Below are 25,068 nucleotides of genomic sequence, written 5' to 3' on the forward strand. Positions count from 1 at the left end.
TATAAACATAAACATAGATATACAACAAAAATAAATTGTCATTTCATCAAAGAGTTGAAAAATGCTTACATATAGGTTGGAAATAAACTAGCTCGAGTGATGGTAGTTGATCTCTAAGAAGAGATGTTATGGCTACATACCTATGAAATATGTTAAAATGAGGCCCAAGGGCTTTTTTATTATTGAAAATCAAAGGGAAACCATAAATGACCAAAACCCTAACCCTAGGAGATGGAACGCCAAGAATTTGTGCGCCCCATTGGGATTAGTTGGAAAGCCAACTTCCAAGGGTCGTAACTTGTTTATATGAGCTATGTTTGTCGCATATGATACCTTGTTAGGAATGTCTCTTTGAGTACTAAAAAATTTGTGGTATGCCCCATTTTATGGCTATGGAACTCAAAAAAAATGTCATTTAAGGGGTCAAAACAACTCCAAAAGTTCAGGACCCGAAAAACTGCTAAAAATAGTAAATTGTGTTATAATCATGGAAACTAATAAAACCAGTTGGAGGTCCAGGTGGAATAGGCATGTGGCCACCAATATCCACCTGGATCATTCCTCCCCCTTTAGGAAGCAATGGTCCCCATTGTGTGCAGAGCCTCCACGTGGTGAGAAAATTTCCATTGAACGTGGTCCCTGGTGAGCCACTTGCCCTAGTGAAGGAGTTGGCTTGCTTTGAAAACTCGATATATCTTGATCCTCTACTGGAGAGTGTTATTGATCTGTGTGTCCATGATCCTATCTACCGTGGCATGTTTGATACAACTTCAGTTGAGCTCTATTGGTGTCAGCTCCTTAGCAATGTCTGGTGTGTCTAGCAATGGGGGAAAGTATGGCTGCAACTAGTCCACATTGAATATTGGGTTCTAGCCAAGGAACATTGAATGATGACCTCAAAATAATTGTCTCCTAAAACATTAGTTATGGTTTAAGGCCCATATCATAGTGGTAGAATATTGTAGTGGGCCCTAGCAAGGCACTTCTTCTGCAAATGTAACCAAACTTTGTCTCCCACCTGGAATTTGTGTGGCACCAGATGTTGATCATGATGTTTTTTGTACTTAGCATTTTCTCTTTCCAATATGTCATGGATTTTTTGGTGGATGTGTTTAATGCATTTAATGAAGTTGGTAGCTTTATCAGTTTCAGACTAGATATGAGCCGAACTTGCCTGAGTAGTTGCAAGTGTTATGGAAAAATCAATGGGACATAGTGGCTAGAATCCAAACCCCACCTGAAAGGGGTTATGTCCAGTTGAATTTTGGATATCTCTATTGTAGTTGTGTTGGACACAGGGGATGCTTTCATCCCATGTGTGTGGATTATTTGAGTTGTACATGCACAAGATGTGAACGATCATCATGCTGATGACCTTTGTTTGGCCATCAGTTTGGGGATTGAAGGTCGTGGACTTAGTGAGCTTCATATCCAACAATGACCAAAGCCATTACCAGAATGTACTTAGGAACCTATTGTCCTGATCTTAGATAATGGACTATGGGATCCCAAAGTGTACCCATACTCATTAAAAGAAGAGTTTGGCAGTGGATTCTATTGTGATACACTTCTTGCAGGCTACCAGAATGGACATCTTAGAGAATTTTTCGATGACCATGAAAATATAGTCTTTTTCATGCTTTGTAGAAGGAAGGCCCGACATGTAATCCATGGAGATTGATTCCCAAAGCAACCTAGGAGTACGAAGAGGAGTATACATGCCTTGCATCTTCATTGTAGGTTTGGAAATGGTGCAAGCAGTGCAGGTTCTGATGTACTTCCCAACATCCTATAAAAGGTTTGGCCAATAAAAATACTTCTATAGCACGACCACTTTGCTACCCCAAAAATTCAAGCAACCCAAGTGCAGTGTGCCTCCCAAATCATCTTGGCACTCTCACTTGAAGGAACACAGAGGTGTCCCATGTGGCATAACAGTGCATCCTGGAGATGAAAGTCTATAACTTGAAGTGCACCTAGTATGTGGTGCTGAATTATGGATCACTCCTGTAAATATGCGAGTCTCGTGTCTACAAGAGTTGAACACAGTGGTCAGCGCCATAACCAGAAGTCAATTGAGGCAATCTACAACATTATTGGTGTTCCCCTTCTTGTACTTAATGTTCAAATGGAATTGTTACATATGTCTGGACCATTTCTGATTTCAATCATTCTACAACTTTCCTTGTGTTTGTATGAAGTGCATGGGTAAGTGGATTGTATGGATGGTTGTCTCCTTCCCCATAATGTAATGCTTTCATTGTCGGTAGGCCTGCACAATGGAATACAAATTGATTTCATAGGTGGGATACTTTTGGACTATATCTGAAAGTGTCTCAATGTTATATTCCACTATATGCCCCTACTGGTTAAGAACTACACCAATATCATAGTCGAAGGCATTTGTCTCAATTTCAAATGGTTGTTGTAGGTCTAGTAATGTGAACGTTGGTGCAGAGCAAAGGTGATGATTCAACTTGAAAAATACCTTCTGTTGGGATTAAAACCAAAATAAATTTGATTTTTCTCTGCTCTTTCGAACTTGACTCAAAGGCCAAGTGATATGAGAGAATCCCAACATGAACCTGCAATATAAATTGGCAAGACCCAGAAAGTTGTCGAGCTCAGCTAAAGTGCTTGGGGCTTGCCAATCTCAAATAACTTGTATCTTGGTTGGGTCCACACGCACACCCCGATCATCCATTATGTACCCCATATATTGAACCTCGGTCATACTAAAAGTTCATTTCTCCAAATTGGCACACAATTTGTGTTGTCACAGGGTTCGAAGGACACGTCGAATATGGTGTAGGTTCTCTTCCTAACTATGGTTGAAGAGTAGGGTGTCATCCAAATACACTACCAAAAATAAGTTGCTGAAGGGCCAAAATATGTCATCCATTAGCCTCAAGAATTTAGTGGGGGCATTCGCCAACCCAAAAGGCATGACCAGCCATTTGAAAAGGCCCTCCTTGGATTTGAAGGTAGTCTTCCAAACATCGAAGGGTTAAATTAGAACCTGATGATAACCAGACTTCAAGTCAATCTTGCTGAAATATTCCCCCCCTGATTTGGTCCAAAAGATCATCAATCTGTGGGATTGGATACCCATTCCAGACAATGATCTTATTCAGCGCCTGATAGTCAATACAGAGCCTCAAGGTTTTGTCCTTCTTCTGTACCAACACGATCAGACTACCATGGGGTGATGAACTTGGCCTGATGTTCCCTTTCTGCAACATCTCTTGATTCTGCATCTTGATTTCGTCGTTCTCCACAAGGGAGCATAAATATATTGGTCCATTGGGTAGCAGCATGTTTGGGGTCATATCGATAGAGTGCTTGACCTGACAATGTAGGGGTACCCCTATGGGTGAGGTGAATATGTCCCTATACTCCTCTGTGACCTTGTCCATGTTGGGTTGTGTTATATTCTTTCCATGTAGTTAATAGGGGGTTTGAAGGGCACCTGTAACCCCACTTTATGGGGTCACGGAAAATTTTGGTTTTGGACCATATGTCAGGTTGGGCGGACCCACCTATGGTTTTGTGCATGATTTTCGCACATGTTTCTTGGACGTGATGGTTTTCAGTCCATGGTATTGGACGCGATGGTTTTCGGTCCATGTTATTGGATGCTTCGGCATGTATAAATATGTATTGTAACATTGAAAGGAAGATAATGAAAAATCAGGCTGGTAGTCCCAGTTTTGGGATCCAGGGGAAATCTCTATGTATATGTGTTTTATGTGTTATGCTCTCGCATTTTTTATTTTCTGTGTTTTAGAATTCGTATGCAGGTAATTTCTGTACGGGGTTAAAACCTACATTTGGTATCAGAGAAATTTTGGCTTCAAGGGGACGCCTTTGTTGCTGAGGGGTTTCGCTCAAGCCTGTGGTAGACCCTGTTCAGTGGGAGATCTACGAGATCGATTCTGGTGGTGAAAGAAGATGGCGAGCAGTGGAAAGATAGAGATCGAGAAATTTAATGGTCAGAGTTTTGAGTTGTGGAAACTCAAGATGGAGGATTTGTTGGTGGATAAAGGCCAGTGGATCGCGATAGATCTGGGTACTAAACCAACAGGAGTGTCTGATGAAGAATGGAAGAAGTTGGATTGGAAGGCAAAGAGCACAATACGATTGTGTGTCTCAGATTCGGTATTGTTGAATGTATCAGGGGAAGCTACGGCGAAGGCTTTGTGGGACAACTTAGGGACTTTGTACCAATCTAAGTCTCTGGTGAATAAATTGTTCCTGTGGAAAAAGCTGTATAACCTGAGGATGAAAGATGGATACTCAGTGACAGAACATCTGAATGCATTTAATACTATGGTAAGTCAGTTAGCATCTTTTGATATTAAAATTTCAGATGAAGATAAGTGCATCAATTTGTTGTGTTCTCTACCAGATTTGTGGGATAGTCTAGTTATTCCAATAGGTAGCAATGCAACTGCCTTGCATTTTGATGAAATAGTCTCATCCTTGTTGATGGAGGAGATGAGACGGAAAAATATGGAGAACCAAAATGGTGATGCCTTGTCTGTACGAGGGTGGACCCAGAACAAAAACAAAAATAAGTCATTGAGTGGGAGATCTAAATCTAAAGGGAGATCTAAATATCCAGGAAAACCTGTAAAGGTGGTGTGCTAGAAATGTGGAAATGAAGGGCACTACAAAAGGGACTGTAAATATAAAGCTCCTGACAAAGGAAAGGGATCTGATGAGGCTCCTTCTGCAGAGGCGAAAACCACCTCAGATGAAGGTGGGGATGTGTACTTGGCTTCTTCAAGTACACATGTAGATCATGAGTCATGGTTGATTGACTCAGGTGCATCCTTTCACTTCACTCCCCATAGAGAGTGGTTTTGCGAGTATGAGAAATATGATGGTGGTGATGTCTTCTTAGGGGATGACAGGAAGGCTAGAATCGTTGGTCATGGAAAAGTAAAGTTGAAGTTGCAAGGTGGAAGGGTTAGAACACTTCCAAGTCTTCTACATATTCCTGCATTAGCCAGAAATCTGATTTCTATTAGCAAGCTGGATGATGCAGGTGTAAAAACAGTGTTCGAGAAGCATACCTGCAAGATGGTTTAAGGAGCACTAGTATTGATGTGGGGAGTTTGGATTGGAACTCTGTACAAGCTACAAGGTAGCACTATTATTGATGGTTGCAATAGTTCTATGGTTCCTGAAAGTGGAGCAGAAAATCTAGTGGTCTCTAGAGAGAAGACCATGCTATGGCATCAAAGGCTTGGACATATTGGAGAAAAGGGCCTTCAGATACTTCATGGCAAAGGTATGGTAGAAGGGATGAGTAATAGCTCTCTATATTTTGATTTCTGTGAAAATTGTGTATATGGGAAGCAGAATCAGGTGTGTTTCCCCCTGGTAGTAAGAGGGCAAAACAGATATTAGAACTTGTGCACAGTGATGTGTTTGGACCTATGAAGGTTCCATCACTAGGTAAGTCTGTGTACTATGTATCATTTATAGATGACTTCTCAAGGAATACATGAATATATTTCCTTAAGAAGAAATTTGAAGTCTTTGACAGGTTTAAAGAATTTAAGGCTCTGGTGGAAAACCAGACAAAGAAGAAGATAAAGGTGCTGAGGATAGATAACGGTGGAGAGTTTTGCAGTAAGGAATTTGAAGAATTCTGTAAGAAGTGTGGTATAGCATAGCAGAAGACTACTCCATATACACCTCAGCAAAATGGAGTTGCAGAAATTGCAGAAAGAATGAATAAGACGTTGATGGAAAGGGCAAGAAGCATACTCAGTGGTGTTGGGTTAGGACAGGAATTCTGGGCAGAGGCGGTGGATACTGCATGTTACCTAGTCAACAGGTCACCTTCATCAACGTTGGAGGATAAGACTCCTCAAGAGGTATGGACTGGTAAGAAACCCTCTCTTTCACATCTAAGGGTATTTGGATGTGATGCATATGTACATTTTCCAAAGGAGAAACGAACCAAGTTGGATAGTAAATCTGAAAAGTGCATCTTTATTGGGTATAACGATGGTTTAAAGGGTTATAAGCTTTGGAACCCAGTAACAAGGAAGGTTGTGTACAGCCGAGATGTGGTGTTTAGAGAGGTGAAAGATGTTATTAAACATGAAGTCCAACCAAAGGAACCTGAGAAGATAGAGTTTGAGCTAAAGGAGGAAGAATCAGACTCTACAACAGCGGAGGAATCAGAAGATGAAGAGCCACAAACTCCCGCTGTGAGAAGATCAGTTCGAGAAAGAAGGTAGCCAGAAAGGTATAGTCCATCTGCTTTCTGTTCAAATTTTGCTTTGTCTATTACTAATGATGATCCCAGAATTGTGAAGGAAGCAGTGGATTCAGAGGATGGAAAACTTTGGAAAGAGGCCATGGTTGATGAAATGGCATCTTTGCACAAAAATGAGGCTTGGGATCTAGTGGAGTTGCTGGCTAGAAGGAAACCCATTGGCAACAAATGGGTGTTCAAAAAGAAGACAAATGCAGAAGGAAAAGTGGAGAAATACAAAGCTTGGTTGGTAGCAAAAGGTTATTCCCAGGTGCTGAGAATTGATTTTGGTGATATTTTTTCTCCTGTTGCTAAGGTAACTTCTATTAGATTACTTTTATCTGTTTCTGTTGCTTTTGATTTTGAGGTAGAACAGATGGATGTGAAGACAACATTTCTTCACGGGGATCTGGAATAGGAAATCTACATGAAGCAACCTGAAGGCTTTGCGGTGAAGGGTAAGAAAGAATTGGTATGCAAGTTAAAGAAGTCTCTGCATGGGTTAAAACAGTCACCATGGATGTGGTATCAGAAATTTGATACATTTACACGGGGACTTGGCTTCACCAAAAGCAAAGCAGATCACTGTGTGTATTTTAAATTTATTGGTGACCGTGTTATTTATCTAGTCCTGTATGTGGATGATATGTCACTGGTTGGAAATGACAAAGAAATTATCCAGGATTTGAAGACCCAATTGTCCTCCAAATTCAACATGAAAGATCTTGGTGCTACAAACTATATTTTGGGAATGGAAATTAAAAGAGATCGGGCAAAGAGGAAGCTCTGGTTAAACCAAAGGAAGTATGTCGAGACAATACTGCAGAGGTTGAATATGCAGGATAGTAAACCGGTGAAGGTTCCTATTCCTATAGGTGTGAGGTTATCTGTTGAACATTGTCCCAAGAAACAAGAAGAGGAAGAGGACATGTTCCATGTTCCATATGTAAGTGCAGTCAGTAGCCTAATGTATGCAATGGTCTGTACTAGACCAGACATTGCACACGCAGTGGGAGTATTGAGTAGGTTTATGTCAAAATCATGAAAGGAGCATTGGACAGCAGTGAAGCGGGTTTTCAGGTATTTGCGTGGCACTAGTGATTATGGTCTGTGCTACCAAGGAAGACCAAGATTGGACATAGTGTTATATATTTGTGGCTTTGTTGATGCAAACTGGGCTGGAGATCTGGATCAGAGAAGATCTACAAGTGGGTATTTGTTTAACCTATTTGGAGGAGCAGTCAGTTGGATGAGTAAGAAACAATCTGTAGTGGCACTATCAACTACAGAGGCAAAATACATGGGAGCCACTCATGCAAGCAAGGAAGCAGTTTGGTTGCAGAGATTGTGTTCAAGTATGGGGTTAGTACAGGAAGCTATAAGGATAGACTGTGACAGCCAAAGTGCAATTTTCTTGGCAAAGAACCCTGCATATCATTCAAAGGCAAAGCACATTGATGTTCAGTATCACTTTTTGAGGGATATGATAGAAGACAAAAAGGTGTTGCTGGTAAATGTGGACACTTTAAAGAATACTGCAAATTCATTGACAAAACTTGTGAGCTCTGAGATGTTCGCTTGGTGTAGAGAGACAATGGGCATTTTAGGGCTGGGAAAATGACTAAGCTCTCTTGTGGCCCCCTGTGGAAAGAAAACAACAAGTGGGAGAATGTTGGGTTGTGTTATATTCTTTGCACGTAGTTAATAGGGGGTTTGAAGGGCACCCGTAACCCCACTTTATGGGTTCCGTGGCAGTGCCCCGAAAAATTTTGATTTTGGACCCCATGTTAGGTTGGGCAGACCCACCTATGGTTTTGTGCATGATTTTCGCACATGTTTTTTGGACGCGATGGTTTTCGATCCATGATATTGGACATGATGGTTTTCGGTCCATGGTATTGGATGCTTCGGCATGTATAAATATGTATTGTAACATTGAAAGGAACATAATGAAAAATCAAGCTGGTAGTCCCGGTTTTGGGATCCAGGGGAAAATCTCTATGTATATGTGTTTTATGTGTTATGCTCTCGCATTGTTTATTTTCTATTTTTTAGAATTCATATGCAGGTAATTTCTGTATGGGGTTAAAACCTACAGTCCATCTACTACTGTTGTGTGGAGAAGCCATGTTTGGAGGTTGTGGATGTGGCCAAAATCTTCCTCTTGTTGTGAGGGCCAATCATAAGGAAGACAAATTTCCCAGTATGGGAAATGATATTACTGTATTGTTTAGTAGAGATCAAAAAAAAGGCGATAGGGGGCGCTACATCTCGTATCCTATACAATTTATGACATAAAGTAATAATAGCAAAATGAGATCTGGATTCATATACAGCATGATCCTTCCATAGGTATGGCTGACCTAATAAAACATCACAGACTTCGAGAGGGGAAATGTTGCACAATACCTCATATGCAAAGGTTTTGATGCTATAACGCAAGTGACACTGTTGGCTGACAAGGAGATCTCACCCTTGGTGGAGAAACCAAATAGTGTATGGTTGTGGGTGTAGTGTGTGTTGGTAACTTCAATCTCTTAATGACCTCGACTGATATCAGGTTCTTCTCGCTCCCACTTTCAATGATGAACTGCATCGATGAACCCTTACCCACATCTGGGAATGGAAGAGGCGCTCCCCCTCCTCTAGATCCTCAGGTTCCTCCTTTTGGAGATTGATTGTGGCTACCGTCGCAGTGGGTTTTGTGTTAATGATCTACTTTCCCTTGTTGAGTTTTGGCTCAGAATCAGGGCATGCATTTGTCTCTGAATATTTTAGATCGGCCACCAACGCCTACTTTGCACAACATTTTCTTCTGTTGTCAATGGGATTTTTATGGAACTCACACCACTTTCTGGTGTCCTTCTTTGCCTTCCCATTATTCTTGGCTTGTGGCTTCAAGGATTTGTCCTAGTGGGCTTTGGCTTAGCTATTCCCTTTTCTCTATGGCTTAAGGGTTCCTTTTCTCTACTTTGGGTTCACAAATACAAAATCTTGCTTCTTCTATTTGAATTTTCACCCAATCTTGGTAGCATATAGTATGTTACACCAAGCGAGGAGATGTCTAAGAACTCCATTTCCTCTTGAATGTATTTGTGAAAAAACCTGCGGTACTTGAGCACCATATGTTTCTCGAAATATTTGATACCCAACTTTATGTGTAGGGTATGGAAAAGATTCGTCATCTCATGCACATCTTAACCCTTTTGTTACCATAGCATAGTCAATTATATGTACTTGTCATCGTAGCTCCTAATAGGGTAATATTGTTCCTTGACAACATATCAGAAATATTTCCAAGAGGGGACAGATGAAAATATATGATCCAAGTGGATATTTGTGGCCACCCTCCTATTCCACCTAGACCTCTAGTTGGTTTCATCTATTTCCTTGTTTATTTCATCATTTACTATTTTTAGCATTTTTTCGAGTCCTAAACTTCTAGAGCAGTTTTGACCCCCTAAACAGCATTTTTTTTAGGTCCAAAATAGGCTCATATCCATAGGCATAAGCATGGGCTTGACGCAAATCTTGTATTACTCAGAGAGACCTTTCCAACAAGGTATCATACGTGCCAAACAAAGATAATATGACCAAGTTACGACCCTAGGAAGTTGGCTGCCCAACTAACCCCAACGAGGCCCACAAACTCTTGGTGTTCCATCTCTTAGGGTTAGGCTTTTGGTTCTTTAGGGTTTTCCCTTGTTGGTAAATAATAGATAGGCCCTTGAACCTCATTGTAACACAGTTCAGATGCATGTAGCCACCACATCTCTTCTCAAAGATAAGCTACCATTGCCCAAGCTAGTTTATTTCCATTTTGTTTGTAACCATGTTTCAGTATTTTGATATTAATGAAATGAAATGTTATTTCTTTTGAATCTCTGTATTTATGGTTATATTTGTAATTTTTTGTGTTCCTATCTAATTTCAGATTATTGGTATTAGAGCAGTCTTCTCTTTCTTTGTTTTTCATTGAATGTCCCCAACGAGGTCAAGTTATAAGGAGTTAGGGCTCGAACTGGTTGAACCTTTGCAAGAGCAACCTCACAAACCCTGACAGTCTCCCATGGTAGAAGAAAAGAAAGACGAGGGGACATGAGATCTTTTCAAAATATTGCTGGAGGAAGCCCTCAAGCGACAGAGGAACACGATGATGGATAATTCTTCCCAGATCCTTCAATGGCTACCCATAGATAATGCATCTTCTTCTAGCAGCCACTGTGGAGGCACCATTCCTTTTAAGGTACAAGTTAACTTTAACATTCCCATATTTTAGGGCCAAATAGATGCGAACATCATAGGTAGATGGTTGAATCTATTGGAAGGATATTTTTCAATTCATGAGATTCCCAATCAGGAAAATATTACTTTTGCACTTCTCAAAGCCACCCCACACATCAAGGACTGGTGGGAAACCTACTGTGAATAAAAGGATGAGAGGTAATCCTCACTGTTTTCAGTCACACCCACTTGGGATTCTTTCCGAGTCACCATCAAGGAACAATATTACCCTTTCGGGAGCTATGAAGATAAATACATAAAGTGGACCACACTGTGGCAGGGAAGGGACCAAGATAGGTTGGAGTTCACAAATGTTTTCCATACGCTCCACATGAAGTTGGGTATCAAGTATTTTAAGCGGCATTTGTTACTCAAGTACCATAGTTTTCTAGACAAGTACATCTAGGACAAGATGGAATTCTTGGACATCTCCTTGCTCAGCACAGCATACCGATATGCTATCAAGATTGAGTAGAAGTATAAACAAAAGAAGAAAGACTTTGGATCTGTGAATTCGAAGCAAGGAAAAGGTGCCACCAAACCATAGAGCAAAGGCAAAATCCAAGGCGGGGTTGTTGGGTCCCTATAATACTAGTGATTACCCCACTACTATTGTGGTTGTACCCCTTATTTATATTGTTGTGCCCCTATTACCCCCATGTTGTTATTTCTGTGCCCCGTAGAATCCCTCTATTGTTATTTTGTGGTTTTATATTATTATTGTTAGGTCGGGTGGATTATATTGTGACTCCTTAGACTCCTATATATAGAAAGGAGGTTTTGTCATTTGAATCATCCAATAATTGTTCATTTATGTAATGTAAAGGAGGTTTCCCCCTCGAAGAGGCTGAATTCCAAGGCGTTGATCTATATTTTCTATCTTTTCTTGAGCTGGTTTCATAACATTTGGTATCAGAGCTTTGGATTCTAGGGTTTCGCTGCTCCAAACAGGTCATCGTGGAATTTTCGCCATAACTTTTTTCTGTGATGTTTCAGAAGTCGCAAAAAAAACCCATTTGAGAAGAAATCGTGCTGAACCTTGGGTCCGAATTTCAGAGCTTTTCGTGCGATATTTGCGGATATATGATCTGAGGAATTTTGTCTTTTTGCAGACTCCTGAATTACATTCAAAACAGGTTACCTGGGGAAAATCGTCATAACTTTCTCTCTAGGGATCGGATTTAAATTTCGTAAGAAGTTACAGAAAGAGGACAGATTGTAGTTTCTTGTGTGCATGTTTCAGATCCAAAGGTTGAAACAGTGACTCGTGGCACATCGTACAAGTTCGCTCTACTGAACTAGTCTAGAAGCAAGTCACTGTGGAAGATTTCACATAACTCTTCCTTGGAGAATCCAATTTGGGTCAGACTTGTGGCATTGGATAGAGGATGCAGAAGGCTACTAAAGATCACAATTTCAGAACTGGATGATCCGAAATTACAGAGATACATCAGATTCAATATCAGGCTTCTATAAAGTGAAAAAAGGTGTGTAAGTTTTTTTTAAATTTTTGCGTAAGCTTGGTTTAACGGAATTCAAAGGGCATAGTAAAGCATTATTATCGGAAACTGATGCCCCGAGGAAAGAAAATGCAAACACCTAGTAAGGAACCTGAAATCTCTAGCATGACTCATGAAGAACAGGAAGAAATGCTACATGATATATCAAAATTACAAGAACAAGTGCAACAAATGTCACACTCACAAAAGCTAACAGAAGCTAAGATAAATGGTGTGGAATCTAAGATAAATGGTGTGGAATCTAAGATAAATGGCATGGAAGCAAATATGGATGATTCGAAGACAGATTTGAAGAGAGACATGGCAGATTTGAAGACAGACATGGCAGATTTGAAGACAGATTTGACAAATTTTCTACAAGAAATACTTACTAATGGTGAAAAGGTTGTAAAGGAAACTCATGATGTGAACAAAAGTAATGTTAATCATGATTCCATAGACTCTAATGTTGGATCGAAGACCCACCATATTCCAAAAATCGATATGAGGAAGTTTGATGGCAAGGATCCCGCCACATGGATATTACAGATGGAGCAGTTCTTCGATCTCAATAATGTGCAAAACACACAAAAGGTACGTATGGCAACTGTATATTTGGAACCAAATCAGTTTGTATGGTATCAATGGCTTTTCTCTCGTAAAAAATTTATCACTTGGGCAATTTTTATGGAAGAATTGATAGCACATTATGAAGATACAAAAAGCAACACCTTTTTTAGCCAATTGATAAGTCTCAAACAAAAGGGCTCAGTAATGGAGCACATTGAGGAGTTCCAAAAATTGAACATAAGGGTAAAAGATATTCCAGAGGAGCATAGGATTGATGTGTTCATAGGGTCTTTAAAGGATAATATCCAACATGATGTTCGCCTTTGGGAACCTGATTCATTAGAGAAGGCATTCAGGTTAGCAAGAAAAATGGAAAGCAAACTTATGGCAATTAGGAAGCATACCACTCACAACTATAAAGACGGAAGAGTTGTTGCCCCTAGTCTTCCACAACATATAAGGTTGACACCACAACAGTTGGAAGAAAAAAGAGCAAAAGGGATTTGTTACAGTTGCGATAGCAAATATAGTAAAGGTCATAAGTGTGCTGAGAAGAAATTATTCTACATAGATTGTGAAGAGGAAGAAGAAAAGGAGCAAGAAAGGTCAAAAGAAGAAGATATACTCCAGGAACAAAGCCTAGATGAAGAACAAATAAATCCGACCATATCTTGTAATGCATTGGCGGGAATTACCACTCCTCAAACCATCAAGATAGAAGGACAAATCAAGAAGAAAAAGGTAATAGTGTTGATTGATTCAGGAAGCACCCACAATTTTATTCATTGTAGGGTAGCAAAAGAATTGAATTGCTTCGTATATCCAGCACCAGAGTGTCAAGTGATGATTGCAAATGGAGGAACAATAAATTGCTCTGGAAGGTGCCATAATATCAAGCTATCCATGGGAGAATATGTATTGACTAGCCCAATGCTTTCCATTCCAATGGGAGGTGCTGATGTTGTACTAAGAGTCCAATGGCTACAATCCTTGGGTACAATAGCTTTTAATTTTCAAGAACTTTTCATCAAATTTTCTATGGAAGGAAAGGAAGTTGAATTAAGGGGTATTGCAGGGAAACCAGGAAAGATAATTAGCTCTAATGGTATGACAAAGCTTCTAAAAAAGGAGCAAAGAGGTGTAATTGCACAATTATGTTCGCTAGATGTTTCCACATTGGAATCATCTATTTCTCCAGATCTCCAAAAAGTCCTGGACAATCATTCCAATGTATTTGAGACTCCCAAAGGTCTCCCATGCATGATCATGATCATGCTATTCATCTGATTCCAGAAAGTGTTCCTCCAAACATCAGGCCGTACAGATATCCCTATGTCCAAAAAAGTGAAATTGAACGTATGGTTGCAGAAATGCTAGAGGCTAGTATAATTCAACCAAGTCAAAGTTCTTTCTCTGCTCTAGTAGTATTGGTGCACAAGAAGGATGGATCATGGCGCATGTGTCCGGATTATAGGGAGCTCAACAAGCTCACTATTAAAGATAAGTTCCCCATTCCTATCATTGATGAATTACTGGATGAATTGCATGGATCAATTTACTTCACCAAGTTGGATCTTTGTTCGGGATATCATCAAATCAGAATGAAGATTGAAGACATTCCGAAAACAGAATTTAGAACTCATGAGGGTCATTATGAATTTTTGGTCATGCCTTTTGGCCTTACCAATGCACCTTCAACATTTCAAGGTTTGATGAATTCAATTTTCAAACCATTCCTTAGAAAATTTGTGTTAGTATTTTTTGATGATATACTAATCTACAACAAGTCTTGGAAGGATCATGTTGAACATGTTGACAAGGTGCTACAACTATTGGAGGAGAAACAATTATATGCAAAAAGATCCAAATGTTTCTTTGGAGTCCAGGAGGTGGAATATTTGGGTCATATTGTATCTCATGAAGGAGTTAAGGTAGACCCTAGCAAAATTAAAGCCATTAAGGAATGGAAAACCCCACATCCATAAATCATCTGCGAGGATTTCTTGGGTTGACAGGGTATTATCGCAAATTTGTTAAGAATTATGGGAGAATAGCAGCACCTCTAACAACATTATTGAAGAAAGATGCATTTTCATGGACTCCGGAAGCAAAAAGGCCTTTGAACATCTTAAAGAGGCAATGTGCCAAGCACCGGTCTTAGCTACACCAGACTTCACAAAAACCTTTATTGTGGAATGTGATGCTTCAGGAAATGGAATTGGTGTTGTTCTAATGCAAGATGAAAGACCCATTGCTTTTGAAAGTCGTCCAATCAAGGGAAAGTTTTTAAGCAAAGCTATTTATGAGAAGGAAATGTTGGCAATACTCCATGCACTTAAGAAATGGCGACCCTACCTAATGGGAAGACACTTCAAGGTAAAAATGGATCATGATAGCCTTAAATAATTTTTAGAACAAAGATTATCCTCTTAAGAGCAACAAAAGTGGGTCACAAAGATGTTGGGTTATGACTTTGAAATCATCTACAAAAAAGGGAAGCAAAATGTGGTGGCAGATGCACTCTCAAGAAAGGATGAGGATGTGGAAGCATTGTTGTGCGCCATTTCTATTATCCAACCAGATTGGATAAACGAAGCAAGGGAGGAATGGAAGAATGATGAAGAAGTGTGGGCACTTATTCAAAAGCTACAACAAGATTCCAGTACGTCTGATACATTTAGCTGGCAAAATGATTCGTTATGGTACAAAGATCGCTTATACCTCTGTAAGAATTCCCAGCTAAAACAAAAGATTCTTATGGAATTGCACACTTCTCCCTTAGGAGGGCACTCATGATTTTTAAAAACTTACCACAGGGTTAAGAAGGAATTTTTTTGGGATGGCCTTAAATCAGATATTCAAAAGTTTGTGGCAGAATGTTTGGTTTTCCAACAAAATAAAGTTGAAACAATTAAGACACCGGGTCTATTACAACCTTTATCCATTCCAAGCCAACGTTGGGAGGAGGTTTCAATGGATTTTATCACAGGTTTACCCAAGTCTGAGGGAAAGAGTGTAATCATGGTGGTAGTTGACAGACTTACCAAGTATGCACACTTTTGTGCATTATCACATCCATTTAAATCCAGTACAGTTTCCACTGCATTTATGGAAACAATTCAAAAGCTACATGGAAACCCAAAGATTATTGTAAGTGACAGAGATCCCATTTTCACTGGAAATTTTTGGACAGAATTATTTTCTTGTCTTGGTACTCAGTTAGCTCATAGCTCATCTTATCATCCTCAATCTGATGGGCAAACTGAGATAGTAAACAAATGTTTGGAAGGATATCTTCGTTGCTTTGTATCTGATAAACAGACACAATGGGTCAAATGGTTGCCTCTGGCTGAATGGTGGTATAACACTTCCTTCCATACAGCAACAAAAATGACCCCATTTATGGCACTTTATGGGTATCAACCACCATCCATCACATCATATTTAAGAGAAAATTCTAAGGTTCAAGCAGTGGAACATCACATCGAACATCAACAACAAATCCTCCAACTCTTAAAGGATAACCTCGCGTTGGCACAAAATAGAATGAAACAACAAGCAGATCAACATCGCAGTGAAAGAAGTTTTGATGTAGGTGATTGGGTATTCCTACGGCTACAACCATTTAAGCAAATGTCCCTAAAGCAAGCTAAGAAGGATAATAAATTATCACCAATGTATTATGGTTCGTACAAGGTGTTGCAAAAGATTGGTACTATGGCATACAAATTGGAGCTTCCTCCAGCTTCTCGATTGCACCCAGTTTTCCATGTTTCATGTTTAAAGAAGGTTATAGGCGACAAGCTCCCAGTTCAAACAATATTGCCAGAACTTGACGAGGAAGGAAAAATTATATTGGAACCAAAAGCAGTCACAGAAACAAGAACTCGACAGCTACGAAATCGATCAATTTCAGAGTATCTTATCAAGTGGAAGAAATTATCCGCTGAAGATTCCACATGGGAGGATGAGAATTTTATGCAAAAGTATCCAGAACTACTCAAGCATTGAGGACAACACTTTTTTGAAGGAGAGGGCATGTTGGATCCCTATAATACTAGTGATTACCCCATTACTATTGTAGTTGTATCCCTTATTAATATTGTTGTGCCCCTATTGTCCCCATATTGTTATTACTGTGCCCCATAGGGAAACACCAATAATGTTGTAGATTGCCTTAGACAACCACCAGTCATGGCATTGATCAATGCACTCGACTCTTGTGGGCACGATACTTCAAGGTGGCCACATCTTTACAAGAGTGATCTGGAATTCGGCAGCACATACCGGACACTCCTAGAAGGGAAGAAAGTTCCAAATTTTCACCTCTAGGATGCACTGTTATGCCACTTGGGACACATCCTTGTTCTTTGAAGTGAGCGTGCCAAGATGATTTGGGAGGCGCACTGCAGTTGGGTCACTGGACATTTCAGAGTATAGAAAATAGTGGTGGTACTGCAGAAGTATTTTTATTGGCTGAAACTTCATCAGGATGTTGGGAAATACATTAGATCCTACACCGCCTGTGCCATTGCCAAACCAACCATCAAGAAGAAAGGCTTATATAATCCTCTACCTACTCCTAGTCGACCTTGGGAATCCATCTCCATGGATTACATGTTGGGCCTTCCTTCTACTAAGCATGGCAATGACTGTGTTTTCATGGTCATCATTAGATTCTCTAAGATGGCCATAATGGCAACCTACAAGAAGAGTATCACATCAGAGGCCACTTCTAAGCTCTTATTTGAACGAGTGTGAGTACACTTTGGGATCCCACAATCCATTATCTCAGATCGGGATAGCATATTCCTAAGTACATTTTGGTCAAGTCTCTTTTCGATGCAGGATACCAAACTTACTAAGTCGATGGTGTTCCACCCTCAAACTAATGACCAAGTAGAGATTATCAACATGATGATCATACATGTTCTGCACATGTACAACTCAGAGCATCCACGCACATGGGAAGAAAGCCTCCCCTATGTCCAAAACAGCTACAACAGATCTCTCCATATCTCAACGGGCCATAGCCCCTTTCAGGTAGGGCTGGGATTTCAACCAGTATGTCCCATTAATGTGGCCGTACCATTTGCAGCTACTCAGGAAGATTTCACTCACATCTAGTCCAAATCCCACAGGGCTAACAGCTTCATTGAGCCCATTCAACACATCCACTAGTAGGTCCATGATATATTGGACAGAGCCAATGCTAAGTACAAGCAGTGCCATGATGAGCATCAAGTGTCACACAAGTTCTAGGTGGGCGAAAAAGTTTGGCTACATTTGTAGAAGAAGCGCCTTGCTAGACCCCATCACAAGCTTCACTCACTCTAATATTGGTCATACACCATCACCAAGGTTGTAGGGGACAATTCTTTTGAGCTCAGCATCCCACCGTTCCTTGGTCTACACCTAGCGTTCAATGTAAACCGCCTTCAGCCATACTTTCCACCATTGTTGGACACATCTGACATTGCAAAACAATTCACACCAATAGAGCTAAATGCATACTAAATGGAATAGGCCACAACTAATCAACCCATGAACACATAGATCAAGAACAATTTCCAATAGAGGATCCAGCTATATCGATCTGTTAAAGAAGGCCAACTCCTTCACCAGGGCAACTGGTTCACCAGGGAACAGGTTCAACATAAATTTCCTCACCTCATGGAGGCTCTACACACAATGGGACCATTGCTTCCAAAGGACAAAGGACTGGTCCAGGTGGATATTGGTGGCCACCCACCTATTCCACCTAGGCCCCTAGTTTGTTTCATCTGTTTTCTTGTTTATTTTAACATTTATTATTTTTAGCAGTTTTTTTGGTCCTGAACTTCCAGAGTAGTTTTGACCCCCTAAACAACCTTTTTTTGAGGTTCATAGCAGGCCCAATTCCTATTGCAAATCCTGTAGCACTCAAAGAGACCTTTCCAACAAGGTATCGTATGTGAAAAATGGAGATAATATGACCAAGTTACGACCCAAGGAAGTTGGCTACCCAACTAACCCCAACGAGGCCCACAAACTCTAGGCATTCCATCTCTTGGCATTATGGTTTTGGCCGTTTAGGGTTTTTCTTTTTTGTTAGAATAATAAATAGACCCTTGTGCCTCATTATAACATAGTCCATAGGCATGTAGCCATCACATCTCTTCTCAAAGATAAGCTACCATCGCCTGAGCTAGTTTATTTCCATTCGGTTTGTAAGCATATTTCAGTATTTTGATATTAATGAAATGAAATATTACATCTCTATATTTATGATTATATCTATATTTTTTTACGTTCTTGTTTAAGTTTGGATCAATAGAGAGGATTCCTTGGCCTATCTCTCACAGTAATTTTCCCACTAGTCCTTGACATGGGGGGTGGATTTAAGCAGTGCAAAAGTAACCTTCCCCCTGTCAGAGAAATTATGGACCGAAAAATAACCTTTCAATAGATTTATCCATTTATCTACAACATCTACATCTATTTGACCTTAGAATATAGGGATATCGAAGTCAACTTGTATCTTAAAGGGGGTGGTGCCTCCAAAGTGACTGTTGGATGAAGATGCGTCGTCAGTTGGCATCCACCAAAGGATCTGGAAAAAAGTTGTCCATCATTTCATTCCTTTGTCACTTGAGGGCTTATTTGAGTAAAAATTTGATAGGATATCCTGTTCCCTCATCTTTCTTTTCTTCTTCCATGGGAATTCGTCGGTGTCAGTAGCATCAATATTGCAAGGGCTCAACCAATTCAAGTCCCAACTACTTATACCCCAAACTCGTTGGGGACATGCATAGAGAAACAAAGAAAGAGAATATTGCTTTGATACCACTGATCCAGACTTAGGTAGGAACGAAAAAAAAATAGAGATATAAACATAAACATAGAGATGCGGTAGAAATAAATCGTCATTTCATTAAAGAACTGAAAGATGCTTACATGCAGAATGGAAATGAACTAGCTCGAGCGATGGTAGCTTATCTCTAAGAAGAGATGTGGTAGCTACATGGCTCTAAACTATGTTAAAATGAGGTTAGAGGGTATTTTTATTATTGAACAACAAAGGGAAACCCTAAACAACGAAAAACCTAACCCTAGGAGATGGAACACCAAGAGGGTGTGGGCCCCGTTGGGGTTAGTTGGATAACCAAATTCCTGGGGTCGTAACTTGGTCATATGATATTCATTTGGCACATACTATACCTTGTTAGAAAGGTATCTCTGAGTACTACAATCTTTGTGGCAGACCCAACCCATGGCTATGGGCCTATTGGAGGTGCAAGTGGAATAGGTGGGCAGCCACCAATATCCACCTAAATCAGTAGATGTTCCAATCGTTAATGCTATTTTCACATGGAAATCTAGTACGTAGATTCAAACATCAGGTGGCAAGTCATTTGGATTGCTTCCTAGTTTGAGTCATTTATGGATAAATATGTCTTCATTGAAATGTCTGTTCCTTCTTGTCTAGGTTTTAATCATTGACAAATTAGATTGCAAATAGACCTTAAGGAATCCCCAAGGAACAGGTCGTTTCGCTTTGAATTTTTTTGGCTTCAGGCACCATATTTTATGGAGAAAGCCAAAGTCTAGTGGGAGGAGCTTTCGATCAAAGGTAAGAAAAGATGCATACCTTTCAATTGAAACTTAAAGAAATGAAACCTAAGATAAAATGGTGGAATAAAAAATATTTTGGAAATGTTTTTTAGGAGAAGAAGATTTTGGAATGTTAGATGCATGATTTTCAATAACCTATGGTTTTAGAAGGAAGAACTCCAGAGTTGGTGTAGGAAGAAGGGGTTACTCTGACAAAGTTAGAGGATCATAGGCAACAAGAAGAAACTCTTTAGTGGAAAAAATATTGAGTTCAATGGCTCAAAGAAGGGGAAAAGAAGTTGAATTTTTTTCCATAAATCAATGATACAACTTAGGAATAATAATATAACTTTTTCATTAATTGGGAGAGATGGTTTGATAAAACTTGAACACTAGGATATTAAAGAGGATCTTATTTCTTACAATCGAGAAGTTATCTCTGATCCTTTCCATAATTGAGAGTAATCCATCAATAAAATAACATGTTGCATTCCAAAACTAATTAGTAAGGAGAAAAATTTTGCCTTGATGAGACCAATTTCATTTCAGGAAGTGGAGGACGTAATTATGGCTATGCCTTGTAATAAGGCACCTGGGCTAGATGGGTAAACATCGGACTTTTTTAAGGCTTTTTAGTCCTTTTTGGGTCAAGAGATTCATGATTTAGTAGAGAAATCTAGAAAATACTAGTCAACATGGGGAGGCCTTAATGCTATGTTCATCTCATTAGTTCCTAAACATGGCAAATCTGATGATCCTAATGGTTTTAGATCAATTTCCTTGTGTAATGTTATATACAAAGTCATAGCTATGGTTATTTTTAGTCATTTGAAACCACTTCTTAAGGACCTTATTTCTCTATAACAAACTGATTTTGTGGAAGGTCAACAGATTTGATATGGGATTATAATGGTTCATGAGATTTTCCACTCTTTGAATATTTTGAAGAAACCAAGTATGATGATTAAACTAGATTTATCCAAATCCTATGACAAGATTAGCAAGTATTACTTGTTGTGGGTTCTGCACAATTTTGGATTTTCTTGGAATTGGATTTCTTGGATACACTCTCTTATCTCAACCATTTTTTACTCAATTATTATTAATGGTTCTCCGTCTACTACTTTTAATTCATCTTGTGTACTACGTCAAGCGGATCCATTATATTTGTTCTTGTTTATGTTGATTATGTAAGGGATTGGAATATTTTTTAAACATTCATGTTCTAAGGGATCCCTAAAAGGTTTGTGGTTATTTGGTGAAGATATTACAGTCACTCACCAACTATTTTTCGATTAACCAACACTTAAAGAAGTGAAGGAGATCCTCTTGTTTCTTTCGATCTTTATGGAGGCTTCAAGTATTGTTATTAACTATGACAAGACTAGGATTTTCTTTTTTAACTGCAAGGATTCAGTTCAAGTTCATTTAGCTCATTTACTTGAATTCCAAAGAGCTTTACTTCCTTCTAAGTATTTGGGTGTTCCTTTAGTGTTAAATCCTAAAAGAATCTTGTGTTGGAAATATCTTATCTCGAAACTTACAAACATGATCAACAATTGGACATTTTGAGCCCTTAATTTTATAGGAAGATTAATTCTTACAAAATCAATTCTTTAGGATATGCCATTTTACCAAATGTTTCTTATGCCTGGGCTGAACGAAATTTGGAACAATTTCACTTCAAAGAGACGCAAATTTCTCTAGCAAGGATCACATAAATAAAAAAAAGGTGGTCCTTAGTGGCATGGGAGAAACTTGTAAAGCCCAAGCTAGCAATAAGTATGAATTTATGAGACGTAGAAATAATAAGTGTTGTGTTTGGAGCAAAACATTGGTGGAAATGGGTGATAAAGGGCAATGAATTATGGAAGATAATTTGGATAAGGAAGTATGCTCCTTGTATGTTGCAAGAAGAAATATTTTGATTTAATTCCTACATTGTGGGTTATAGTATATGATTATGGGCCCAGGATAATCGTGCAATTGTAAGAAAACATGCTTTTTGGGAAGTCAGAGAAGGTAGCTTGACTCTGTTATGGGATGATGCCTAGTAGCAATTACCAATACTTTGTAGCAACAAAACTTAGAGTTGTTGTGCTCTTAAATGTAAAATACACAAAGGTATTATAAATAATATTTTTATTATAAGATGAATGTACAATGTATGAAGGTTACAATGAGGAATGAGGGCCTACTTAATATATCTAGGCAGGTGTCCCTTCATCATTGGGCATGTCTTTTAAACATGCATTTTCATTTAACTAATGACTATTAAAATAATCATTATTTTGATTATTTATTATTTACATTTATTTATATATATTTTATTATAAATTATATTCATAACATTGCCCCTCTCTTCAAAAATCATTTTCCTCGAAGCTTAATCGCAAATAATTTATTCATTTGTCCTTGTCATTTTGTCATGTGTAAGTCGTCGGTAATACTATCTTGGAATTAGGGTTTGACTTCGACTGTAGATTTCCATCATTAACAATTTTGAAGTTGTTCCTTTTCTTGTGAACCCCAGCTTCTATATATATTATTTTATATAAATATTTTAATTAATAATAATAATAATAATTATTATTATTATTATTATTATTATTATTATTAGTATTAGTATTATTATTATTATTATTATGGTTATTATTATATTCTAATTATTCTTATAATTTTATTTTTTATTTTTATAATATATTTTAATTTCTTTACTAAATTAAAGGTTTCATTATACCTAATTGTTATGTTTTTAATTTTTATTGTACCTAAGGATTATGTTTTTAAGGTGTATTTTTTTAAACTTTATATAACCACTGATCGCCTCCTTTTGTATCTGACTATCTCCCAAAAAAAACATTTGGACATACGCAACCATCTCCCAATGTAACAATTAATTTTTCATCTCCAAACCATCACATCGCAGCTTGGATATTCTGACCAAGTCGGAAGAATTTTTGAATGTTGATGTAATTATGAATGTTTATTAGAATTATTATCTTGGATCGTAGCTCGAATATCGGATTCGTCTTGTCATTGTTCCAACACAAAGCTTCTAGTAGAATTCCATGGTTGTTTGAATTCACTAGCCGTCATTGGTTGGAGTTTCGGTACTAGCATTCCAGTTGGGGTCTTTGCAGCTTTTTCGTCACTTCTTGATTTCTTGCGTTTTTGGTTTTGGATTATCATGCCTTTCAGTTGTTTCAATCTCTATTGCATCTCGGATTCCATTATGGGTCTTTTGTAACAGCTTACGATTCCCTTGGGTGGTATGTTCGGGTTTTTCTGTGGTGGAAGACCCATGTCTCTGTCTTTTTGTAGAGATTCCAGTTGGGATGAATGTTCTTTATGTTGAATGTGTCATTGTTTCTGAAAGGGAACTGGTTGCATTGATCGTTGATGTCCCAGATGCATTCTAGGGAGGCCTTGTCATAGCTAAATATTGAAGTTCTTAAGATCCTGACGGGGACAAGCATGAATTCGAAGGATAAAGTGTGTTCAATGATGCTTCATCTTCTTTGTTTGATATGTTCATGTCAACGGGGCCCTGTTCATTGGAAATTTGAATTCGAAGTGTCTCACTTCCCTCATCACCAAAATTTATTAGTGAAAAATTTGACACAATAATGGGGATTAATTGTTTTGAATTAAGATTGTGACTGCTTCCAATGGTGAACATATCATTGTTTTCACTGGGAATCACTTTTTATAATGATTTTTTCTCAAAAAAAATTAATTGGGTGGTCACATTGCTTCAATTGATTCAATGTCATTAAAGGAATGAAAATTACCTACAGGACAAGCCTTTCTCTAGGGTTCATTATTACAATTAGTTGTTTGATGCTTCAGTAGGTATTCTTCACTTATTCTTTCCACTTCTTCTTCTAGACGTGGATGATCTGAACAGAGGCGCTCAACAAGAGGCAAATGTTTTTTCTTTTCATCTTGTGCATTCTAGGATGGAATTGGGGCCTCCTTTATTTCTTCTCTCAAGTTTTTGGGGTCACATTTATCCTCTTCATCTAGTGAAAAAATATTGGGTGGATTTGTTTCTTGCTCTTCAACATTTAATTTAGAGATGTTAGTGGAATGTGAATTTCTTGCATCATAAACTTGTAGTAGGGAATTTCCCTCATGATCTATTGTTGGGTTCTTCTTGTGTGGAGTTGGACCTAATAATTGTTCAGAAAATTTAAATTGTTCTAGTACATCGGTTTCATGAATTTTATCATCCCTTTCTATAATGTAATTCTCTACTAAAACACTAGGCTCAAACTCATCCTCCTTGACACTAATGTCAGCTTCTATTATAGGTACTAAATCTGATGTTTTGAAAACCTTTAGGGATTCTGTAAATGATTTTTTTATCTGTTGTAATGATTCTTGAATTTCACTTAACAACTCAAATTTAGATTTATGAGACTCGCTTAATTCCTCAAAATATGTCTCCATAATTTCAGGATCTAAGCTTGATGGTAGATTGTGAAGTGGATAACGTCCAAGGGTCAAATGGCTCTAATACCATTGCAGCAACAAAACTTAGTTTTTTGTGCTCCTAAATGTAAAATACACAAAGGTATTGTAAATAATATTTTTATTATAAGATGAATATACAAGGTATGAATGTTACAATGAGGTTCTGCTTAATATACCTAGGCGGGTGTCCCTTCATCACTAGGCATGTCTTTTAAAAATTCCTTTTCATTTAACTAATGACTATTAAAATAATCATTATTTTGATTACTTATTATTTACATTTATTTGTATTTATTTTATTATAAATTATATTCATAACATACTTATTGAGTGATAGGAATTTGGTACTCTGAAGGTGTTTACATCTAA

Source organism: Pinus tabuliformis, chromosome X (assembly GCF_031772625.1).
Source record: "Pinus tabuliformis cultivar Carrire ecotype Pingquan chromosome X, CPIR1, whole genome shotgun sequence".
NCBI lineage: Eukaryota > Viridiplantae > Streptophyta > Pinopsida > Pinales > Pinaceae > Pinus > Pinus tabuliformis.